The sequence below is a fragment of the Haliotis rubra genome, unplaced genomic scaffold (assembly GCF_003918875.1).
Source record: "Haliotis rubra isolate DU_JTF1 unplaced genomic scaffold, ASM391887v1 Scf755, whole genome shotgun sequence".
NCBI classification, from domain to species: Eukaryota; Metazoa; Mollusca; class Gastropoda; order Lepetellida; family Haliotidae; genus Haliotis; species Haliotis rubra.
In genome coordinates, this window is record NW_025767474.1 from 283,782 (window position 1) to 297,431 (window position 13,650).

Here is a 13,650-nt window from a genome sequence, read left to right on the forward strand (position 1 = left end):
AATTCACCAAGTATAAGCAGATCGTGTGCATTTTATTAAGTTTCAAAATGCAAGGTCAAACTATTTCTTAAATCAAATTCTACATCCATTTACGTTAACATTTTTATAATGTCAAGATTACTATCAAATCAAAATTTTACATCAAAATCAGCATTTTTATCAAAGTGCATATTTTTTTTATAAGAAACCAAATTATTCATCACAGTCTACATAATTTTACAACAACATCAAGATTATTGAGTAAAGATTTCAGTCTATCACATTGCGCATGGTGGTGGCGCAGCAGAGGTAACATCCGGGTACTCACGGGAGAAAAACAATAACAAAAGCAACAACCAGTCCACGGAAATTGCTCTGCATCAGTGTCCCTTTAAGACTTTGGATATCTATACTAGAGGCCACAAGAGCAATCCAGTTTTTGTCCTTGGACCAGTGACAGTGACACTTCACCTGAAGCCGATCCCAATTTGGTCTCTGTTTGCAATTTTCTAAAATTAACGTTTAAAGGTAGCTGAGTGGGCAAGTATGATTGAGGTGAGGCTCACTAAAGCTTTAATTGGAGAAAGTTAAGTCTTGTGCTTCATTAAAAGGAAAACAAAAAGAAAAATAAATTACACAAATAAATCTTTATTGTAAAATATACTTTTGAAGCAAACAGTTGTAAGGCACTTGGGTATAATCTGTGATACAAAAATATACATTTAGAGTGATAAAGGCACTGTAGTTGATTCTTTTCAGCTGCTTGGAGAGACCAGAAAAGCTTCATTTCAAGATATTTGCATCAATATAGGAATCTAGGAAATAGCTAATTTACTCTGTTTTAGGTATTCATGGTTGAAACTGTTTATGTTCATCTTTCTCAGTTTTAAAGTCCAAATTACATTCTTGTCACGAAAACAAAACTAGCAAGGCATTCAGAAATAATTTAGATTTCATTCTTCATGGCATAAAATTTAGAAGACATAACAATAGCACCAAGGCAGAGTTGCTCATCAAGTCAATGGTGTTGACCTCCTCTGTTGAAATGGTGTTGAAATTCTCTGCAATCAAGTAAGCAGAGTGGGGCATTTGTCTGTTTCATGTGAAAAGACATCACTGCATATGATTAACAGTTTGTATTCTGAGGCACAAGATCTCCTATTAAAGGTCACATGCAACCAAAAAATCAAACATAATTAAAACACAATTATCACTTATTCATGACACATAATATACATTGCTGGTTATGAACAAACATAAAAACAAAATTATAAGCGTACAATCACAAATCAAAAGTGCAATATTTTGTACTTGGGTTTACTCCCTCGAAACGAAGCAGCCGGGATACTGAACCCAGTCAGAGTGGGTGGGTGTGCACTCAAGTGTAACGGCTGGTTCATTTGCAGATGCCCTCAGGGCTCATTGTGTGTGTATATATACAGATGTTGGGTTTTGTAAATACATGCTCATTTTTTTGGTGTATAACATTTTGCAATCAACAGACATCATAACATGTAATGTGTACAAGTATCACACCTGCCTGTCTGTGTAATTACATATCGTGACGGAGACCGAACTCGGGCCATAAATCAATGCATTTTGTGTATGGTGTATAGCCTGATAGGTGTTAAGTTCAAATTGCATGTGGTCAGTGATTGAAATTGTGTATTGAATATTGTCATTAACAGACAGGCAGGTAGACACATAGGTGCCAATAAAACAGACATTGAGTTTTGTCTGTGACAACGACATATCTATATAACAGTTAGAAATTCTGTCGACGCTAAATAATGACATTGCTTTTAAGTATCGAACTGAGAAAGTGACTCGGTAAGACTGACTGACTGAGTTTGGTTTTATGCCGCTTTTAGCAATATTCCAGCAACATACGGCGGGGGACACCAGAAATGGGCTTCACACATTGTGCCCCTGTGAGGATTCGAACCCGTGTCTTCGGCGTGACGAGCCAATGCTTTAACCATTAGGCTACCCCACCACCCCAATCGGTAATCTACTGTAATAACATATAAAAAGCTAGCGCCTGTGAAATATCAACAAAACAGTAGAAAAATAGCTCACACCAAAGCCTTCACCGAATATTCACCGGACAACCCGCTTCCAAGCTCCGCGAACCTATTTCACTGCGCATGTGCTATGAGCGCAGCCCAGCTGTTGAAACCACTTCAATTCCCCCCAAGCACTGGGGGAAAGTTAGTGAATCGTTAGAACTACGAATTCGCGCAGTTGTTTTCATCGCGTTATTTTTCAACTTTATAAGTTTAATATGCATTTTTGATGATTTGTTTCGGTAAGTCAGAAACAAAAGTATCAGAATCTGCAAAGTTGTGTTTTACGTTGCATGTCACCTTTAACAAAATTTCGTGGCAAGGTAGCACACCCGATTATGTTCTTAAAATATTAAAATGTCAGGACAGACAATCAACAAGAGAAACAAGACAAGACATTTGATGTCAATACACATATGAAACATTTGCCATGCACACACAAAATGTAAATGTTGCAAAAGTCCAAAACTGTTCACTTGAAACAATTCACCACTTTACCTATCAGTGTACCAAGATTGGTGAAGGAACAGCAAATTGTTTTCAACATCTTTGGTAAAGAGCACTAGCCAAGTTAAAGTGGTCCATGGGACTAAAAAAAATTGTTAGCCTATAAAATTGCAGTCAAATGAAAAATGTTCATTATTATCAGAGGATATATCTTAATTCAGTAAATAATAAGAACTGGTTATTTTCAAACAATACATATACATGTGCTAAATATATAAACAGATGTACACAATTAAGTTTTGGGATAAACCATACATATTAAGTATCATTACATATTACCATCACATTTCATTTGGGCTACTGATAAAGCCAGAAAACATAATGGTTTCACCTAGCAAAATAATAGGTCTGTAAAAATAGATGTGTCCTATGGGCAACCATTCGGCACAAGTGTGCAATAATAGACAAATACAAAGTATGATGTATCACATGTCACTGATGAAGTCGAAATAGAAAACAAATAGATTCTATGTTTAAAATAGGCAACAAGAAGTCCAATGAGGAATGTGCTTACAGCTTGATGTCACTAATTGAAGTAAAATAATGGTGTATGTGGAAGACAATTCACAGATACTTTCTAACTTAACTGTGGAAGTGATATATTTCATTTATGCAAAAAGGTTGTATTCTAAAGCAAATAGACTGTTACATAACTTGATGTAAAAATAATAACAAGTATGCAAATAGTTTGTCTGTAACTCCCTATAAAATATATAAAAAATTCACACACACACACACCCGTAGGTAGTATTTTGTTGATTGTGTGATTTTATCAAAGGATTGATTGGTTGGTTGGCTTGTTTAATATTGCGCTCAGCAATATGCATGCATATGAATGATTCCATTGTTAAAACTATATTCTATTTCATGTAAAATATACTTACAATACAACATTAGTTAGATACATTACAAAAGATGTACATAGTCAGTGAAATATTGGTAAACCACAAAACATCTTTACCAAGGTTTGCTAGATGTTTCCAGACTGAATTTCTGGCATGTTGCCACTGCTTGTTGAATATCTTTGCAATGTTTTTGAGTCAGATACAAGTTGTTTTTCTTTGGGTCTGTCAAAACTTCTGACAAACTCGTACTTACAATTCATTGATACTTTATTGGGTTGATATGTACCAAAAACTGTCCCGTTTTGTCTTAGAGTATAATATCCAGAACGAGATAGCTATAACTGGTATAGACCTTATGAACGCAGCCCTACTCTAAGCAATGTGAGTTGTACATTGTGTTCATATTGGTGCATGGACAGTATATCTATTACCTTATACCATGATATATCTAGCATAATGGCTTGTAATATTTGTTCCACAATTCCAGAAAACATCAGGGATGACCATGATTGAATTTATTGTAATCATGAATCACCTGATGGCTGTTTGAAGTGAAGCAGTGGGATCACGTAATCGTTCCATTTCAGATTGTGCTTTGTTGACATTTTGCAATTCATTATTTAAGTCTCGTACTAGGTGTTTGAATATCATACTTCAAAACCTGACTGACTGACTGAGTTTGGTTTTACGCCGCTTTTAGCAATATTCCAGCAACATCACGGCAGGGGACACCAGAAATGGGCTTCACTCATTGTGCCCATGTGGGGATTCGAACCCGGGTCTTCGGCCCGACGAGCCAAAGCTTTAACCACTAGACTACCCCACCACCCCTCAAAACCTGAAGCTTATTGTCATAACATGTGAAGGTCTTGTATGTAGAATGTAAATTTCCCATAGATATTGGGATTCTTAACAACATACAAATGTAGCAGGTATATAACTGAGAGTGGTGAGAAACAAGCTTCCTGAAATTGAAAAATAAACAGCCACAGATGAATTATGTACACATAATACACTGTTCAAAAAAACAATTTCAGCACAAGAGTGAAAATCACAGAAATCCTTTTTGGGTATGAGTAAGGGATTATGGTGCATGGAGCATAAAATGACTGTATGCATGAATGGTGGATATCTCTTGCAAATGTCTGCAGTGAAAGCTCATTTATGTTTCCTTGCTGTAAACTGCTTTCTCAAATTCTCACACAAACAAATCAGTACTGTCAATCTAGTTTTTCTCTTCACTGCATTGTACAATGTTGTTATGTTGATATTTTTTAATTCTGGTGCATGTGTACTTTAATATTACAATACACATGCATGAAGTTTTAGCAGTCATCATACACAAGTATAATCTGTTAAACATAAACATATAAATATATACATAAAACATATCAACAAGAGTTAAATCGGAGGTTAAATTTGAATTTATGTCATCATAATAATAATTTTATTTTAAACAAATTTTCTATAAAAATCGCTAATTGCTTAAACACAGACATAATGCATCAGTTGTCTTTGGGCTCTATTGAATGAATCTCAGGACATAAAGCTACAGTTAGATGAAAGGGAAATGTACATATTACCTGAACAAGAAAATGCATATGTCATGTAATCCTAATTATATATCATACACATCCTCTAGGCTACTCAGTATACTGTGTTGTTTGTAGAGACAAATCTCTGTAATTTACAAAATGGTGTCAAAATTTTGTAAGAAATGGATCAATAAATTAACATATATAACTCACAGCACTGCCTGATAGAATATCATAGGTAAATCTTCTATTTCAAACTTTGACGACTGGTATCTCTACTGCAAGGGACTAACTGCTTAGATGATAGAGGCATGGCACACTAAGTATATTTCAGAAACATAAGTCAGACTTTAAAAAAAATTAAATCATGTGTAAATGAGGAACTGTTGATCAAAACGTTACATGTTTATAATCAAACAGTAAATTCTTGCATTATCTATACAGTCTGGGATAAAGTAAGTGTGCATTATTTGATGTTATGCCATTTTTCAATGCAAATAGAAACTAGCATGATTTGTGGTGTTTTCCTTCATGACTGTTTAACTGTTGACAGGATAATATAAAAATCTGCATGATTTGAAACAAGGCATCGTGACACGCCCTTGAAGAGATCTGGTGTCAAATTTCAGTATCATGTGCGTCCACCATTGGTGATTTATGCAGTGTTGACAACTAACTAGTGCTGCAACAGTATACAGCAGTTCTCAATATACTGCAGTATTTACTCTCGGCTAAATTTTTGGTTCAGATTGTGCTAATTTTGGTTCAGTCCCGAAAAAGCATGACACGTGACTAAATAATGCAACGAGGCATGGTTCAATTCGTCGTGGCAAGCCAATCGCTTGATAAGCAACTGCTTATGATAAAAATAACGACCCGTCTGATTTGCTCCATTCAGCCAATCACTATCACTGTCACTGACAAGTGTGAGATTTTGGGAGATAATGAGAAAGCCACCATTAAAAAACGGTGTATTGTCACGGCATTTTCTACGTCAGAACATGTACTATATGCTGGAATAAATTTAAAACAGTTTTAAAGTGAGAGAGTAATGCCTGATGCCCCTCGACTTATCTTGTGATGGAATAGATGGTATGTCACACATATCCAGATTAAGTTGTAAAGTAGAATATATCAAAAGCATAAAAAAGTGACGAGAATCACTTAAATTTTAACCCACAAATATGAAAATCACTATGCTGCAAAATACAGATTTTATACATATCACAGTTGAGAGAAGGGGTTAATTGCATCGTGTAACAGGTTAATCAAATCCTGTGATTATGCACAAATGTCAGAGAGTTGGTTTAAACTAATCGTGTAACAAAAGCATATCATTCAAGAGCAACAATGAATTTTCACTCTCTATACTGAGCAAATACAGCACTAATAAAAATACACTTTTGATCATAACTGCTGTTTTCAAAGATCATCATTATTAAGAAAGGCATAAAAAGCTTTCTCTGAGAAATATATGTGAGAAAAGATAACGTGGAGTGATGCCCAGTCCATGCTTGCAATGCACATTTTGAAGTTGTACATGAAATTGTTTAATATATATCTTGTCATACAGTATTGTACATTTTATGCTTTTTAGCAAGTGGGCTTCACAAATTGCACCCATATGGGGAATCAAACACAGGTCTTCTGGAGCTTTTAAACACATGGTTAACCAACCACCCCCATTATGATACTGAGCAGACTCTGGTATTGAAAAACATTTTGAGAGTAACAAGCAAAAAAACAAAAACTCAAACAACAGAAAGGAACGTCATTCATGATACATCTATTTATCTTCTTCTTTCTTTTCCTCCTCTATCGGTGGTGGTCCAACAACTCCAATCTGGATGCCAGCATACTCAGTGGATTCCTCCTCTCTGTGGACATGTGGGCTTGGGTTGTGGCTACTGAAGTCTATCCCAACATACAGCAGGCCATCGTCATCCCGCCCTGCCTTTGCTCCCTGCATGCAATTTAACAGTATATGCCACAGCTGATTATGTGCTAAGTTTGAAAGTATCTAGGCTTTTGTTGAAGAAAAATGCTCCAATACTGAATTACTGGTAATCACATTTTGTCCAAATATTGCTGTAGCACAGTATCTCACCTAGATGTACCATCAACGGTTTCAAATGTAAATCTCAATATGTCACAGCCCTGAATCTCACCTTCACATGTAATCAACATTTTAAACTGTCTGTAATCACAAATATTTTAAACAAGAGTCATCAGAAGATGACAAATACCCCTGGCCCCAACAAATTTGAAAGAACAAATCTCTATGGAAATGATAAAAATTACAAATGCCAAAACTCTGCAAATAGCATAAGACACCATTTCAAGATCTCTTTGATATATCAGCCAAGTCTTGTAGAAAGATATTGAACGGTTTTCGAGTTGTGCTCTGGAAACTAAGCCCATCCCTCCCTTTTGCGTTTCCATGGAAACCAATAAAAATAAAAATGCTCAAAATCCCCAAATAGCAAAAGGCACCACTTTGGGATCTGTCTTATACATCTGACAAAATTTGTTTAAAGATATGTAATTTTCTGAATAAAATTGATATTTTATACTTATCCTGACTCATGCTATTTGCTTGTCTTCTTCTTCTTGTGAACATAGTGGAACACTTGAATCTCCCAATTGAAGTTCCCTTCAATGTAAAATCACTAATTAGTACTCAAGAGTTATCTGTCCCCTCAAAAGAGCGTGAACGAGGGTGCCACCTCCTGTCATGTGCCTCACTCTCTCCTCATATAGCGAGCCCAACACTTGAATTTTCAGGGAAATCCAAAGTGTTATGTGGGGAGGATGGGAGGGCTTACCTCATGAGTCAGGATAAGTATAAAATATCAATTTTATTCAGAAAATTACATATTTTTCCTTATCCTGACTCATGCTATTTGCTTGTAGAATCCGACGGATACGGAGGTGGGAATACAGAATACTTTGGATTTAGATAATTAGTGATTTGTACTGTAATGACTGTAATAACCCTTATGGGAACTTCATAAAGGCACTGAATTGATGAATTCCTGCTGCTAACTAATCAGCTGCCAGATATGGGTTATTACAATATAATTATTATGATAAAAGTATATACAACATGAATACAATGCTTAAGACTAATAGACTTAAGTTTGTTAATATGATAGCATAAACTCCTTAGAGTTTATTAGCTAATATACTTTTATGAAGTAAACATAGTACTAAGCTTAAGATATGAATAAACTTAAGCTATATATATAATAGCAAAACTCCTAAGAGTTTGTTAGCTAATATATTTTTATGATATGTGTATAGTACTGTGCTTAAGATATAATTAACTTAAGCTACATATATAATAGCAAAAAGTCTGTAAAGTTTGTTAGCTAATACATTTTATAATGTAACCATAATACTGAGCTTAAGATATGATGAAACTTATGCTAAATATATAATAGCAAAAAACTCCTTAGAGTTTGTTAGCTAATATACTTTTATGATATAAACATAGTACTGAGCTTAAGATATGATTAAACTTAAGCTAAATATATAATAGCAAACTCCGTAGAGTTCTTAGCTAATATATTGTATGATATAACAACCATAGTACTGAGCTTAAGATAATAAAAGAACTTAAGCAAAATATATATAGCATGTAGCTATTTAGTACTGTTATAAGATAAGTAGAAATCTGTACGATTGACTTATCTTCTCCGAGGAACTGTCAACTGTTGTGCGAGGACCATGGGACCGAAATGGTGGATATATCATGGAATAATAATTCATACAAAATTCATTATTACCACTACAAGCAATATATTAGGATTCAGATAAAAGGAAAATATAAATATAGAATATTAGTAATAGCTTAGAGAAAGACTCCAGTCAAAAGTTGTAAAACTCATCTCACAGACATACTATTGAAAAAGGCATAAATTACGGCTACACAATTTCACAGATAAAATATATAATCCTAGCCTAACGTATTGAGGACTCAAGCTGTTAGCAACCCTTTCAGTAATTCAGAATTATGACCAGACGATTAAATGAACTACTTTCATAAAGTAAACATGTCATCATCTATATTACAAGACTTTAAGCAAGCACCAATTAAGGGCTATAAAGACATGGCCCACAGTAAATGCATCTATTGTAATCCAAGCACCTGTAATTGACACATCAGAATAGGCTCATTAAGATCTAGCCCAGGGTAAGCATCCAAGCATCCAGTAAAAGTGCCATCGAGATTAGTGCCTGTTAAAATAGGATTAACAGGATTAAGAGTAATTGCCCTGTCTGGTCATTGAAGGACGCACCCCATTTTGTATATTCTGTATTTGATAGGCTAATGTAGGTTACACCCATTTTTGTATCTGTGAACCAATCGTAATCTTTGTATTGTTTTAATTGTAGATAAAATGTCTCTAACTGCATTTGTCTAGCAGTAGGGTTTAGACTCCCAACACAGGTCAGCTCTAGCCCTCAGCCCAGAGGGTTGTACCGACTCTCTGTGGCCACCCCATGTTACTCCGTTCTTGTAAATATAAGTGTGATTAGCTTCTTGTGACTTCGGACTCTTTTGCTGAGTTAATTCCCCCAAGCAGACCAGCACGCCAGTTACATAAGGTGTTTTACCGGAACCATCACTTGGACCCCAGACCCTTATCATAATAGTTGGCAGAGAATCAACGATTTTCGGAAACCTCGGAGCACAGGAACTAACTACAACCAGCTACAAGAACACATGGAATAACAAGCGACTGCATCCACGTCTGATCTCAACACTGGATTAAGGACCACCAACTCCTGTAAAGACACCATCCAAGGAAGAAAAAGTCTTCAAAAATTGTAAGTACTCATTTACATTGTTGATTTCTTGTCTTTCTTAATTATAGTACGGTACATACTATAAGGTGTCATGGCCAATATGGAGTCTGGTATGGAAAGTAACTGTGGAAGTGAAATTCCAACTGTGCCCTTAGTTACCCCCCTTGCCAAAAGTGTAATTCAGGTAATATTTGGCACTGAAACAACAACTTGTTTAATAGATAGAGGGGCATCCATTTGCTGCATTTCGTCTGCTTTTCTAAACAAAGCTTTCAACAACCCTGTACTTGGAAACTCACCCTTTCCACAAATACAAGGTGTTGGCGGCGAATTGCACAAAGTGTTGGGTTCAGTTGTGTTAGATTTTGTCATTGAAGATCAAGAATTTTCACAAAAATTCTATGTCCTGCCCTCATTACCTAAGTCAGTCTTACTAGGTGAGAACTTCCTCAGTGATAACGATGCAGTCATAGATTATAGCTGCCATTCCCTCAAAATAGGCAACAGCACCTCAGATAGGCAATATATCAATTTCATTGCCAATCCAGATCAAGAAATTTGTGGATTAGCAAAAACAATAGATCAGATATATATTCCCCCTCAGAGTGAAATTCATTTCAAGGTAAGACTGCCTGAGGCAAACAATGATTCCCTCATCCTCATTGAACCAATTGCCTCCCTCACTGCTCATTCTGAAGTAGCAGGTGGTAGGACCCTCTCGAAAGCGCATAAGAAAACTGCTACATTTAGGCTTATGAATCCTTCTCAAGACGAAAAAGTAATAGACAAAGGTACAGTTTTAGGAAAATTTAGTTACATTGACAGCCACTCTGTCTTTGAAATTGACTGTGACCAGCCATTTGTAAGTACAGTTAACACTGCCAATAAGAAGACCGACAATGACACTAGGGATTACGTCAAAATTGCTCAAGACTTAGGATTTGACTTGACCAAGACACAACTGACGCCAGACCAACAACAAAGACTACTCAGGTTTTTAGGACAAAACAGAGACATGTTTTCCACAGGCCTCGCAGATTTAGGGAAAACTGACATGAATGAGCATGTCATTGACACAGGCAACCATCCCCCTGTTAGGTGTAGGCCTTATCGTCAGTCTCCTCATCTCCCAAAAGTCACTGAAGAACTTATTGAAGATTTTCTCACATATGATTTAATAGAGGAGTCCACTTCAATGTATTCAGCCCCCATCATCTTAGTTAAAAAACGTGACGGATCATATAGATTTGTTTGTGACTACAGAAAATTAAATTCTATCACATTACCCATGTCATGGCCACTCCCTGTTTTTGACGATGTTGTTGATCACATCGGCAATAGCCAAGCTACAATTTTTTCCACGTTAGATCTTGCCAATGGCTTCTTCCAATTGCCATTACACGAAGACACAAAGCATAAAACTGCTTTTGTCACCCATCAAGGCCTTTATCAATTCACACGTTTGCCCCAGGGTTTGTCTAATTCTCCACTTTGTTTTCAGCAACTCATGAGCAAAGTCCTAAGAAAATTGCTTTTCAACTTTGCGTTGATTTACATTGATGATTTGATAATCTACAGCAAAAACTTTGAAGAGCATCTCCAACATTTGGAGCAAGTCTTCTACTATCTCAAACAGGCAAAATTAACACTGAAGCCATCAAAATGCAATTTTGCAACCGACAAGGTTTCATTTCTGGGTCATGTTTTATCATGTGGAGGTGTTCAAGTTGATGACAAAAAGGTCGAAGCAATTAAAACCTTCCCAATACCTAAATCACAAAAACAGGTTCGCTCATTTTTAGGCCTCACAAACTTTTACAGAAAGTATGTGAAAAGATTATGCGAAAATAGCACTGCCATTGAACGCATTGTTAAAAAAGCATTCATAGGCAGAAACTGGTAAGAAACCAAAGTTCCAGTGGTCACTTGGGTGTGATCAGGCTTTCAACACACTCAAAGATGCTATGTGTAACACACCTGTTCTGGCTTATCCAGACTTTGACAAAGAATTTTTTCTTGCAACTGATGCCAGCGATATGAGCATAAGGTTTGTCTTGAGTCAAAAAGATGAGAAGGATAATGAACATCCTATAGCTTTTGGAGGCAGAGCTCTTCACGGCAGCGAGAAGAATTGGAGCATCACAGAAAAAGAAGGTTTAGCTTTAGTTGAAGCCATTAGATCATTTCGTCCATACCTTGCAAATTCCAAATTCACTGTCTACACAGACCACATCGCCTTAAAATGGCTCAAATCCATCAAGGACGCCACAGGTAGGTTAGGGCGATGGTCTTTAGAACTGTCTACCTACACCTTTGATATTGTTCATCGCAGCGGCAAAGCCAACGGGAATGCCAATGCGCTCTCACGCAGGGAATATGAGCAAAATATTAACTCTCAAAGTCAAACAGAAGAAGATGCTGAGAAAACCGTCTTTACAATAACTTCACTTGAGCAAAGAAGCCATACCAACATTTCAGCAAGCCCGCAATTATCCTCACAGGTCACCCAATCAACTCAGACTGAGGATGATTGCATCCCAAGTATTAATCACTTAGATAGTGAATCACAGACAACTCATTTGTCTGTCACCTTTGAATACGAAGAGGACTACCAAACAGTACCAGCAAACGTGGTTGCAGCATTACACGCTACAAGTGACGATGTCACACAAGCCACAATGGTTGAGGTAAATATTAATGCACATCCCAACTTACGTCATCTACAAAGAATTTGTCCAGATTTCACCAAAATTTTTGACTACAAAGAAGATGATGTCCTTCCAGAAAATGAAAAGGACCGTCAAAAGATCCTTATCGAAGCAGGCAGCTTTGAAATAGATGAAGGAATCCTGTACAGATTTGTTCCACAGAGACAGAAGGGTCATGCGGACAAATTCATTAAACAGCTGGCAGTTCCAAGAACTCTCAGGAACCAGGTCCTGAGATCCTACCACGATTCCAAGTTTGGCGGTTGTCACCATGGAAAGGAAAGGATGCACAACACCATGAGACAAAAATACTACTGGCCAAAGATGTACACCGAAATTGCAACGCATGTCCAAACATGTGAAGTGTGTCAACAGACCAAGAGGCATTACCACAGCAAGAAGGCACCCCTACGTCCATTACCTGTGGAAGAGGTCTTCACCAGGTGGCATGTAGACATCCTTGGTCCCTTGCCAACATCACCAGATAAGTACAAGCACATTTTGGTCATCACCGATGCAGCATCTAGATGGTGTGAAGCCTTTCCCCTGAGAAGTCAAGAAGCCACAGATGTTCTCGTGAGAGAAATATTTTGTTGGTATGGCGTTCCAAGGACCTTAATTTCAGACAGAGGTCAGAACTTCATGTCAAAATTAATCAAGGCTATTTGTGAACTTTTGGCTATCAAATTCACTCATACCAGCCCATACCATCCCCAAACAAATAGCAGTGTAGAAAGGCTCAATTCCTACATCAATCAATCACTAAGAGCCTATTGTAACAAAACTCAAAATGATTGGCCCGGTTTCTTCCAGGCATCATGATGGCCTATCGGATGTCTCCAAATTCATCAAAAGTCCCCTTTTGTTATGCTATTCGGCCGAGAAATGAGAGCTCCACAAGATGTTTCATTAATTCCAAAGGAAAATTTAGGCCACAACAACAAAAGCTATCTTTCAAATTTGCTTGAGGAGTTAGAAATTACAAGGACTATTGCAGCTGAAAACACTGCTCGAGCAAAGGAGGTGTATTCCGAGCAATACAATCGTAAGGCTAAAGAGCCAGATTTCTCCCCAGGTCAAAGAGTTTGGCTATATTGTCAAAAAGTAGAAAAAGGCCTCTGCAACAAGTTAACCAAAAAGTGGTATGGCAGTTATTACATTGTTCATTTAGGTCCAAATTTCACCTACAAACTACGCC

At 36.8% G+C, this 13,650-nt stretch overlaps 1 protein-coding gene and 1 long non-coding RNA gene across 2 annotated transcripts in view; both read right to left on the minus strand.

Moving 5' to 3' along the window:
* Nucleotides 1-2,361: 2,361 nt before the first annotated feature.
* On the minus strand, nt 2,362-5,601 carry LOC124260212. Its single transcript, XR_006894023.1, has 2 exons — nt 4,236-5,601; nt 2,362-4,058 (listed from the first exon to the last, which is right to left on the minus strand). It is a non-coding gene; the product is annotated as an uncharacterized LOC124260212 (long non-coding RNA).
* Nucleotides 5,602-5,690: 89 nt separating this feature from the next.
* LOC124260220 (titin-like) overlaps nt 5,691-13,650 on the minus strand; it is a 129,468-nt gene continuing 121,508 nt past the window's right edge. Inside the window, exon 14 of the mRNA XM_046694479.1 lies at nt 5,691-6,895. The gene's annotated coding sequence lies outside the window, so the exon portion shown is untranslated. The remainder of the gene's footprint in view (nt 6,896-13,650) is intronic.